The sequence below is a fragment of the Pituophis catenifer genome, unplaced genomic scaffold (assembly GCF_029215685.1).
Source record: "Pituophis catenifer annectens isolate HBS135680 unplaced genomic scaffold, rPitCat1.0.hap2 SCAF_1, whole genome shotgun sequence".
Taxonomy (NCBI): domain Eukaryota; kingdom Metazoa; phylum Chordata; class Lepidosauria; order Squamata; family Colubridae; genus Pituophis; species Pituophis catenifer.
Window position 1 is genome coordinate 238,030,725 of NW_027256881.1, and position 11,378 is coordinate 238,042,102.

The window sequence follows — 11,378 nt, forward strand, 5'->3', positions numbered from 1 at the left end:
GGAGTTAACGTTATTAAAAAATTCAACCAAAATAGGCTTCCACCAAACAGTATTAACTTTTAATGAATCTCCATGGGTATAATCTTCTCCTGGGGCTTTGCCTGAGACAAAGTCAGAATCAGAGGTCCAATTTCTTTTAGAGAAAGGGGGGGGCTAGAGAATAAGATTTGGATTAATCAGAGAATTGTTCTGGGTGGGATAGGAAGCAAACAAGCTATTGTAATGATTCTCCCATTCATTTTTGGATTCTCTAGTTTCTAAGAAGTACTTCAATCTTCATCCAAATTGGCTTTTCAGAATAGTGGTGTGTTTTTAAAATCTATGGCAGTCAGGAGGGAGTGCTAAAGAATAATTTCATATACTTTCTTGTACTTTAGGAGATGTTTATATTCTCCTCCTTCTTTTCCCTAAGCAGCTCCATAATTACTCATGTGGAATCATTTTACTTTCCTTGCCAAATTGCTAACCATTCAACATACTGCTGTAGTCTTAAACGGAAATATCTTTTATGCAGATACAGGTTGCAGGTTTATGCAGATATAGGCTGTTTGATTTTGGTCAGTTTTCCATTCCATTATAGAATTTAGAAACTACTACCATCATCTGCATATTTGATAAAAACAAACATTGAATAATGTAAAGTTTAGGATGGAGTCTTGCAGCAATGGCACTGCAATGGCACTCCTCTTTCCAGTCTGTTGAAGAACCAGGGCTAACTTTACTCTGCGGGGGTCCTTGGCAGTGGTGGGATTCAAGTAATTTAACAACTGGTTCTCTGCCCTAATGATTTCTTCCAACAACCACTTTGCCAAACTGCTCAGAAAGTTAACAACCGGTTCTCCTGAAGTGGTACGAACTGGCTGAATCCCACACTGGTCCTTGGTGCTCTCTCATGCAAACACTGCTCTCTACTAGTACTGGTGATGTAACCTACTTGGGTAATAAAACATCTGTAAGAAAATTAGTAATTTTACTAATAGAAGATATTTCTTTACTCTTTCAACATGTTTTCCAACCCGACACAAATCTACTTAACCTGCAGCAAGCCTCTTTGCTATCCAAAATATCATGGAATTCTTTGTCAAATATTTTGCCAAAATCAAATTGCAACCATGGTGCATGTCAAGATATTGAAGAAAAATAAAATGGTGTTTTACCTTGAATGGTGGAGTTGGGGGAATGGGAGAGGATAAATGCAGTATAAAAACCTACCTCTGCCTTGCTGGCTAGCAAACATCTTTGTAATTGAAGTTAGAACTTTATTGCTGGTCCCTCCATCTTTAAGAGAGAGTATATTTTTGAACAGTGATACAATTTTTCACTGGAAAAAAATATTATCTGATTCCAGCATGTTTGTAGCAGCTCTCACTTTTTTATATAAATTCCAGAGCTAAACAAAGAAGCAAGATCCATTCCCACATTGGTTTAACAGACTCACTTCCTGGCAAAGCATTTGGGAGTTGTTGATAATTGCGAAGTCGTGTCCGACCCATCACGACCCCATGGACAATGTTCCTCCAGGCCTTCCTGTCCTCTATCATCCTCTGGAGTCCATTTAAGCTCACGTCTACTGCTTCAGTGACTCCATCCAGCCACCTCATTCTCTGTCGTCCCCTTCTTCTTTTACCCTCAGTCTTTCCCAGCATTAGGCTCTTCTCCAGTGAGACCTTCCTTCTCATTAGGTAGCCAATGTATTTGAGTTTCATCTTCAGGATTTGGCCTTCTAAAGCAGTGGTCCCCAACCCCCGGTCCGCGGACCGGTGCCGGGCCGTGGAGTACCTGGCACCGGGCCGCGCAGCGGCCGGGGGACATGAACGCTGCAGCGCAAAGGCTCCTGGGCCGTGCGCAAAAGCTCCTGGGCGGGCCACGGTAAAATTATCAAAGGCTGATTGGTCCGCGGCGATAAAAAGGTTGGGGACCACTGTTCTAAAGAGCAGTCATGGTTGATCTCCTCATTTGGGAGTAGAAGTATGATATAACTAACAGACATGTGAAGGTTCACCAGATTCTAGTGGTAACATTATTTGAGAAGAAGCAGAATTAAAGATAATGATGGTTGGAGGTTCCTAGGAGCAATATTAAAATGAAAGATTCATCCCTTGTAACCTCACATTGCAGAAAAACAATCTTAACAATCCAAATATGTGTGAGTGGACATGCGGTGAAATGAGAACATTGTGATAATAAATGCAGGGATCATGGGAAATATGTGTAACTCTCATGCTGTGAATCTGTGTCGTTTTTTATTGCACTTGAAAATCTCCTCCAGAGAAGATGATAATTTTTAGTTTTTCAACATTATTTTTTTTGCCCATCTTCTCCAAAGTTTGGATCCTCTGTTCTTTAAGAACTTTAGAAACTCTGATAGTAATTATGACTGTGTTTATTAGCATTTAGGCTTTTAGACACATATCTTTGGACCATCTAGTGGTCACCTGCATTCTTGCAGCCCAAATCATGACTGGAACAAATATACCAAACATACTAAATGGAAAAATTACAATCATTTACTTCAGTGGTGTTTTATTGGTATAGACGTGTTTAGAGACAGAATGGAATTAACTTTAACATTAAAGTTAATGCAACTTAGTATAAGGCAGAGAAAAGCAATATAAATTAGTAAGTAATGTAACCATGTGCCCAAATGGTACAGATTATAAAATCCATGAATATAATGGAAAGAATACAATAAACAATGTCCTACCAGTCAGAAAATAGAGGTTGAAACACTTATTTCATTTCCAAGCTAATAATGTTTTCATCTGCCAATCTTTGGGCTCAGTTTATCACAAAAGGGAGGTATGAGTAGAATGGGTTACTGTAAAGTTTGCAGAAAGACAAAAAGAGATTCAAGGAAAAAGAAAAACTCAGGGATGAAACCTAAAACTGCCTAATCAAGACTAGATTAGTGTCAAGACGAAAAAAATGGAAAGCTATGGGTGGCAAGAAGCATGGTGTAGAGTACTTTGAAATTGTACATTATAATATTGTGGGCTGCTGTTTAATTTAAAATTTAATTTAAAATTTAATTTAAAATTTAATTTAAAAAACCTATATACACCATAAAAATAATTAAACCTGCACCCTTCATAACAAATTTCTGGTAGATCTAGTTTCCCTGCAGAGTGTATTTTTTTCTTAAACAGCTGCACTGTGTAATAGGATGAAATTCAACTGGAGAAGCTATTCCAATCTTATCTTGCTAAATTTCTGTTTGCCCTAAAAACTTCAAAGAAAACGAAAGTATGCAGTCTCAGAAAAGGAGGCAGCATAGGGGGAAAAATGTAAAGAACTGAGACAGAACATTTGCTACTAAAATCCATGCAAAACTTAGTTCTACCGAATTTAGTGGAACTGGCTTCCAAGTTAGTATATGTGGGATTGCCTCATTCCCTAATCAGCAATAATTCCTAAAGTGAATTATTTTTACAGCCCAGTCCAAGAAAGGATGAGAGAAAAAAGTGGCAGGGAAGTGCCTGTTGGATGAATACTATGTATGTTTCTCTTTTGGTTGAGTTTTGTTCTTTTGACCCTGTCCCTCATTTGGCCTCTGCAGATCCCCAGGTGCAGACACTGCTGGGGTGAATTTTCATTTCAGCCAATCCACCTCCCCCCTTGCTCTTTTATAGTTCCAGTTCTTCCGCCCTTCTGTTTTTACCAGCAGTAGCAGCTTGTTGGTGCAGCATTTGTTAATTTGGCCGCTACAACCATGGGGTGGGGTTGTAGTGGCTCTCTAGGTTTAATAATCCTGGTGATTCTTGGGTTATGTCACGGGCAAGCAGACTTCTGGAAATCTAGCACAGAAGCCATTCAGTATCGCTATAACTGCGGAGACCATGGTTTGCAATTGCTTGTCTACCCCCGTCATGGCCAAGAGGTCCGCTTTAAAGTTGTGGGTAAGGAAATGGACTGTTTTCCTGCAAAATACTAAATTGGAGTTGTAACATGTCTTGTAACAAGAGGACACTTGGGGCTGTTAGGGGACTTTATGCTTACAACACATAGTAATCCTTTTTAGGGTGAGTGTGGTGGCTACTTCTATATGCTCTCTATTACTGAGCAAAAGGAAGTTAGACAATTTTCTTCCTGTGAGTGAAGAGTTGATATTAAGTTGATTCAGAATATATAATTGCCATTTCTACAATTTAGAATAGATGTAGGCTTTCCTAACAACTTCTGCTGGCATTCTAGGAGGGAGAGACATGCTGATCTAAAGGAGCCAGCAATCAGAAGGAGCCTGGCAACACTTTTTCCAACTAACAAACTTTATTAAAAAGCATCACCTTAAGCCTTCTTTCACCTCCCATATTTTATTCTCAGTTATTTATTGGCCAGGGTCACCAAAGAGTATTGTGGTTAGAGGGATTTAAACCCACATTGCCCTGGGTCTTATGTGACATGCTAATTGCCCTACAATTAGTGAACTTGTAGGGCAATTAGCATGAAATTATAGTGAAAAGAGCAAGGGGGAAAACAAGCTATTGGCAATCCATGGTTCACAAGCAGCTTCCTTCTAACATAATTTTGGCTAGATAATCTGGTGTAAAATATTTAATAGGGACAGGAAATCTTACAAGGAAATTAGAGCACTAGGAAAGATTAGCAACTTGTAAGAGTGTGTAAGAAATAATTCCACAATCCTTGGGGAGTGAAATTGGAGGTTTATAAATGCAAAGCCAGGAAAGCTATTCACAAATCTTGGCTTTTAAAATGAAGCTGCTTGCTATTACTTGCTAAAGTTTCTGTAGTTTCTTTCTGGATATATTTTAATCTAGCATCCAATTCTTGTAGAATTTGTTTTCAGATAAACCTCTCCTATAAGAATGTCAGCTCAGAGCCTATGCCTTGATTCACATATTGTAAACTTGGGTTATCTAAATGAGGTTTAATAAATAAACTATAATTGGTCAGTCCCTACAATGAACTACAGTATGATTTACAAATCATCATGGCTGGAATTAGCCATAGGACCAAACAAACTAATTTGTGACTATTGTAGCCTCCTCTTTCTGGGAGGTAACTTCAACACCCAGAATTCTCTAGTATGGTTATTGGAGAGAATTCTGCAAATTGTAGTACAAAGTTTTTGTTTAACTGTACTGTAGAGGAAGCTCAAAAGAATTATGGAATCTATGACAAATACAAATTACAGAAATTAAATTCTTTAATCTGTTGCAGGAAAAAGTTTATTGTGCACGGTTCAAACAGTCCAAAGACAAGAAAAGGGTCTGAACAATGATGGCTGCTTTCGGCCAGATATTTATACAGTATAAAGGCAAAGTTATTACGAAGAGTGAGACATTTCACACGTAGAGGTTACCCTTTAATCTATCTCTAAGAAAGACATAACAGCCCCTTTCCCACAGGCTCAGGTTCTCAGCTCCGGAGCTCAAGACATAATAAAAGAGGAGAAAAGGGGCTCAAAGGCGCCTCGAGCAGTAAAGAGGACAGTAAGGGAAGCAGTATTTCTTCTCTAGGATATACATGATATTTGAGGTGTAATAAACATTAAACAACAGGATGTATCTGTTTAGGGTCAGTTTGCCCTTTTACAATTCTGTACCTACGTCAAATACCGTTTGTCATCTCAGCACCTTGGCACGGAAGAGGCATTTCTGTCCTGACCAAAGATTTGGATTTCTAATATTTGAGTTTTATCCCAATATCGAATCTTAGCCTGGCTCAAATCTGCTTCTAGCTTTTATATCTCTTCAGTAATGGTGGGGTGTTGTTATGAAGACCATGTAAGTAATCCAAAGAACACATATTTGCAGAGCCTATTAGTGCTACTGCCTTTGGAATCTTTTTGGATAAATAGCCTTTGGTAGTTAATGATTTAATTTTTGTCAACAGATGAATCTGGGAAAGTCTTTGAAGTTGCCAATTGTCCCATCTGTCGTCACTTGATCATGTCAGATAATAGGACAGTTGCCTTCTTTGCTGGCTATGGTGGTTGCGGTGTAATAAAGAAGGTGAGGCTTCGCTGGAAAATGCTGGGTGGGGGGAGGGGAGCTGTAGACATATGTATTGTATTTCAGAATTTCTACTTAGAAGAGTTTTTCCCAATCTTCCCATCAGATATTTTAGGCTTAAATTTGCAACAACCAAAAACAATGTTGGCTAGAAATAAGAATTGCCACCCCAAACGTCAGCAAGGCCCCAGGCTGGGAAAGGCAGAAATATAATTTATGTAGACACCTGGGTCTGCATTCCCCCCCCCCCAGCAAATTCAAGGGCAATGTAAAAAGCACAGGGAATGGTTTTTGAAGCACAGAAGCTAGAGTTGCTACCAAACTAAACAAACAAGCAGGGCTTGAGTCCGTTCTAAGAAACTAAAGGGAGAAAACATATCAGACAACCCCCTCCCTAATTAACATCATGGTAAAGTGGGGAATTCTGTTACTACAGTGTTGTATTTTTGGCCCTACATAGAAGTAGTTTCTTAGTCTGCCCTACCCTATAGGGCTTACAGGTCACCTACAGGCTCCCTTTATTCACATATTACAAAGACAAACAAGTTCTGTTAAAAAAAATAATGGAAGGGAAATTCCATACTTACAAACTACCGTGATTTGGAAATCCTAATCCTAAAAGATGGGAGAGGTCCTTGCCAATTTTACTGTTAAAATATTTTCTGAAGCATAGCAATTAATGTAAAAAAAGATTTAGATAAAACTTAAGGAACCATAATATATATTTATTCGTAGGCTTTTATGTGCATATTCTTTCTAGCCAGGTTTTACCTACGTAAACTAAGTTGTTTACGTACCTACCAGGACTGTAGAATAACTTAGTTTACGTAGGTAAAACCTGGCTAGAAAGAATATGCATATATATATGCATATTTTATATATATCTATATATCTGACTCTATCTACTAAAAGCTTATATTGTAACATTTTGGATTAACGTTTTTCTAGGATGGCATACATCAGTTGAAAGTCCATTTAGAGGAACTAACAAACAACCGAACAGTAGCTGCTCATGACATCAACATGATCTGCCCCAATGTCAAAACCCCAGAGAACAACATGCACCATGTGAACCAGCCTCAATCTGTTCTAGTGCACACAGGAGGGTCTCACCTAGCTCAGGTGCACCCTGGGCAGTCCCAGCCTGGTGGTCTTCTCCCACACCAGCCCAGTCAACTCCGTCCAGGGCAATCTCACACTGGTCAACTTCTCCCACTCCTGCCTGGCCAAGTATACCCAGGACAGGTGCCCCCAGGAGAGTCACAGCCTAGTCTCGTGCGCCCCGTCCATCCAGGACAGATGCACCCAGGAGAGTCCCAACCCGGCCTAGTACACCCCATCCAGCCGGGAGAAGTTCGCACAGGAGAGAATCAGCCCAGCCTAGTGCGCCCCATCCAGCCAAGCCAGATTCGCCCAGGAGAGTCCCAGCCCGGCCTAGTGCGCCCCATCCAGCCAGGACAGGTTCGTCCAGGAGAGTCCCAGCCCGGCCTAGTGCGCCCCATCCAGCCGGGACAGGTTCGTCCAGGAGAGTCCCAGCCCGGCCTAGTGCGCCCCATCCAGCCAGGACAGGTTCGCCCAGGAGAGTCCCAGCCCGGCCTAGTGCGCCCCATCCAGCCAGGACAGGTTCACCCAGGAGAGTCCCAGCCTGGCCTAGTGCGTCCCATCCAGCCAGGAGAGGTTCGCCCAGGAGAGTCTCAGCCAGGTGTAGTGCCTCCCATCTATCCAGGACAGGTTTGGCCAGGAGAGTCCCAGCCTGGCCTAGTGCGTCCCATCCAGCCAGGACAGGTTCGCCCAGGAGAGTCCCAGCCCGGCCTAGTGCGCCCCATCCAGCCAAGCCAGATTCGCCCAGGAGAGTCCCAGCCTGGCCTAGTGCGCCCCATCCAGCCAGGACAGGTTCGCCCAGGAGAGTCCCAGCCCGGCCTAGTGCGCCCCATCCAGCCAGGACAGGTTCGCCCAGGAGAGTCTCAGCCCGGCCTAGTGCGCCCCATCCAGCCAGGACAGGTTCGCCCAGGAGAGTCCCAACCCGGCCTAGTGCGCCCCATCCAGCCAGGACAGGTTCGGCCAGGAGAGTCCCAGCCCGGCCTAGTGCGCCCCATCCAGCCAGGACAGGTTCGGCCAGGAGAGTCCCAGCCCGGCCTAGTGCGCCCCATCCAGCCAGGACAGGTTCGGCCAGGAGAGTCCCAGCCCGGCCTAGTGCGCCCCATCCAGCCAGGACAGGTTCGCCCAGGAGAGTCTCAGCCCGGCCTAGTGCGTCCCTTCCAGCCAGGACAGGTTCGGCCAGGAGAGTCCCAGCCTGGCCTAGTGCGTCCCATCCAGCCAGGCCAGGTTCGCCCAGGAGAGTCCCAACCCGGCCTGGTGCGCCCCATCCAGCCAGGACAGGTTCGCCCAGGAGAGTCTCAGCCCGGCCTAGTGCCTCCCATCTATCCAGGACAGGTTCGGCCAGGAGAGTCCCAGCCTGGCCTAGTGCGTCCCATCCAGCCAGGACAGGTTCGGCCAGGAGAGCCCCAGCCTGGCCTAGTGCCTCCCATCTATCCAGGACAGGTTCGCCCAGGAGAGTCCCAACCCGGCCTAGTGCGCCCCATCCAGCCAGGACAGGTTCGCCCAGGAGAGTCCCAGCCCGGCCTAGTGCCTCCCATCTATCCAGGACAGGTTCGGCCAGGAGAGTCCCAGCCTGGCCTAGTGCGTCCCATCCAGCCAGGACAGGTTCGGCCAGGAGAGTCCCAGCCCGGCCTAGTGCCTCCCATCTATCCAGGACAGGTTCGGCCAGGAGAGTCCCAGCCTGGCCTAGTGCCTCCCATCTATCCAGGACAGGTTCGGCCAGGAGAGTCCCAGCCTGGCCTAGTGCGCCCCATCCAGCCAGGACAGGTTCGGCCAGGAGAGCCCCAGCCTGGCCTAGTGCCTCCCATCTATCCAGGACAGGTTCGCCCAGGAGAGTCCCAACCCGGCCTAGTGCGCCCCATCCAGCCAGGACAGGTTCGCCCAGGAGAGTCTCAGCCTGGCCTAGTGCGTCCCATCCAGCCAGGACAGGTTCGGCCAGGAGAGCCCCAGCCTGGCCTAGTGCCTCCCATCTATCCAGGACAGGTTCGCCCAGGAGAGTCTCAGCCAGGCCTAGTGCGCCCCATCCAGCCAGGCCAGGTTCGCCCAGGGGAGTTTCAGCCCGGCCTAGTGCGCCCCATCCAGCCAGGACAGGTTCGCCCAGGAGAGTCCCAACCCGGCCTAGTGCGCCCCATCCAGCCAGGACAGGTTCGCCCAGGAGAGTCCCAACCTGGCCTAGTGCGTCCCATCCAGCCAGGACAGGTTCGCCCAGGAGAGTCCCAACCCGGGCTAGTGCGCCCCATTCAGCCAGGCCAGGTTCGCCCAGGAGAGTCCCAACCCGGCCTAGTGCACCCCATCCAGCCAGGACAGGTTCGCCCAGGAGAGTCCCAACCCGGCCTAGTGCGCCCCATCCAGCCAGGACAGGTTCGGCCAGGAGAGTCCCAGCCCGGCCTAGTGCGCCCCATCCAGCCAGGACAGGTTCGCCCAGGAGAGTCTCAGCCCGGCCTAGTGCGCCCCATCCAGCCAGGACAGGTTCGCCCAGGAGAGTCCAAACCCGGCCTAGTGCGCCCCATCCAGCCAGGACAGGTTCGCCCAGGAGAGTCCCAACCCGGCCTAGTGCGCCCTATCCAGCCAGGCCAGGTTCGCCCAGGAGAGTCCCAACCCGGCCTAGTGCGCCCTATCCAGCCAGGCCAGGTTCGCCCAGGAGAGTCCCAGCCCGGCCTAGTGCGCCCCATCCAGCCAGGACAGGTTCGCCCAGGAGAGTCCCAACCCGGCCTAGTGCGCCCCATCCAGCCAGGACAGGTTCGCCCAGGAGAGTCCCAACCTGGCCTAGTGCGTCCCATCCAGCCAGGAGAGGTTCGCCCAGGAGAGTCCCAACCCGGCCTAGTGCGCCCCATCCAGCCAGGCCAGGTTCGCCCAGGAGAGTCCCAGCCCGGCCTAGTGCGCCCCATCCAGCCAGGCCAGGTTCGCCCAGGAGAGTCTCAGCCCGGCCTAGTGCCTCCCATCCAGCCAGGACAGGTTCGCCCAGGAGAGTCTCAGCCCGGCCTAGTGCCTCCCATCCAGCCAGGACAGGTTCGCCCAGGAGAGTCTCAGCCCGGCCTAGTGCGCCCCATCCAACCAGGACAGGTTCGCCCAGGAGAGTCTCAGCCCGGCCTAGTGCCTCCCATCCAGCCAGGACAGGTTCGCCCAGGAGAGTCTCAGCCCGCCCTAGTGCGCCCCATCCAGCCAGGACAGGTTCGCCCAGGAGAGTCTCAGCCCGGCCTAGTGCCTCCCATCCATCCAGGACAGGTTCGCCCAGGAGAGTTCCAACCCGGCCTAGTGCGCCCCATCCAACCAGGCCAGGTTCGCCCAGGAGAGTCCCAATCCGGCCTAGTGCCTCCCATCCAGCCAGAACAGGTTCGTCCAGGAGAGTCACAACCTGGCCTAGTGCCTCCCATCCAGCCAGGACAGGTTCGCCCAGGAGAGTCTCAGCCCGGCCTAGTGCGCCCCATCCAACCAGGACAGGTTCGCCCAGGAGAGTCTCAGCCCGGCCTAGTACGCCCCATCCAGCCAGGACAGGTTCGCCCAGGAGAGTCTCAGCCCGGCCTAGTGCGCCCCATCCAGCCAGGACAGGTTCGCCCAGGAGAGTCCCAGCCCGGCCTAGTGCGCCCCATCCAACCAGGCCAGGTTCGCCCAGGAGAGTCTCAGCCCGGCCTAGTGCCTCCCATCCAGCCAGGACAGGTTCGCCCAGGAGAGTCTCAGCCCGGCCTAGTGCCTCCCATCCAGCCAGGACAGGTTCACCCAGGAGAGTCTCAGCCCGGCCTAGTGCGCCCCATCCAACCAGGCCAGGTTCGCCCAGGAGAGTCTCAGCCCGGCCTAGTGCCTCCCATCCAGCCAGGACAGGTTCGCCCAGGAGAGTCTCAGCCCGCCCTAGTGCGCCCCATCCAGCCAGGACAGGTTCGCCCAGGAGAGTCTCAGCCCGGCCTAGTGCCTCCCATCCATCCAGGACAGGTTCGCCCAGGAGAGTTCCAACCCGGCCTAGTGCGCCCCATCCAACCAGGCCAGGTTCGCCCAGGAGAGTCCCAATCCGGCCTAGTGCCTCCCATCCAGCCAGAACAGGTTCGTCCAGGAGAGTCACAACCTGGCCTAGTGCCTCCCATCCAGCCAGGACAGGTTCGCCCAGGAGAGTCTCAGCCCGGCCTAGTGCGCCCCATCCAACCAGGACAGGTTCGCCCAGGAGAGTCTCAGCCCGGCCTAGTACGCCCCATCCAGCCAGGACAGGTTCGCCCAGGAGAGTCTCAGCCCGGCCTAGTACGCCCCATCCAGCCAGGACAGGTTCGCCCAGGAGAGTCTCAGCCCGGCCTAGTGCCTCCCATCCATCCAGGACAGGTT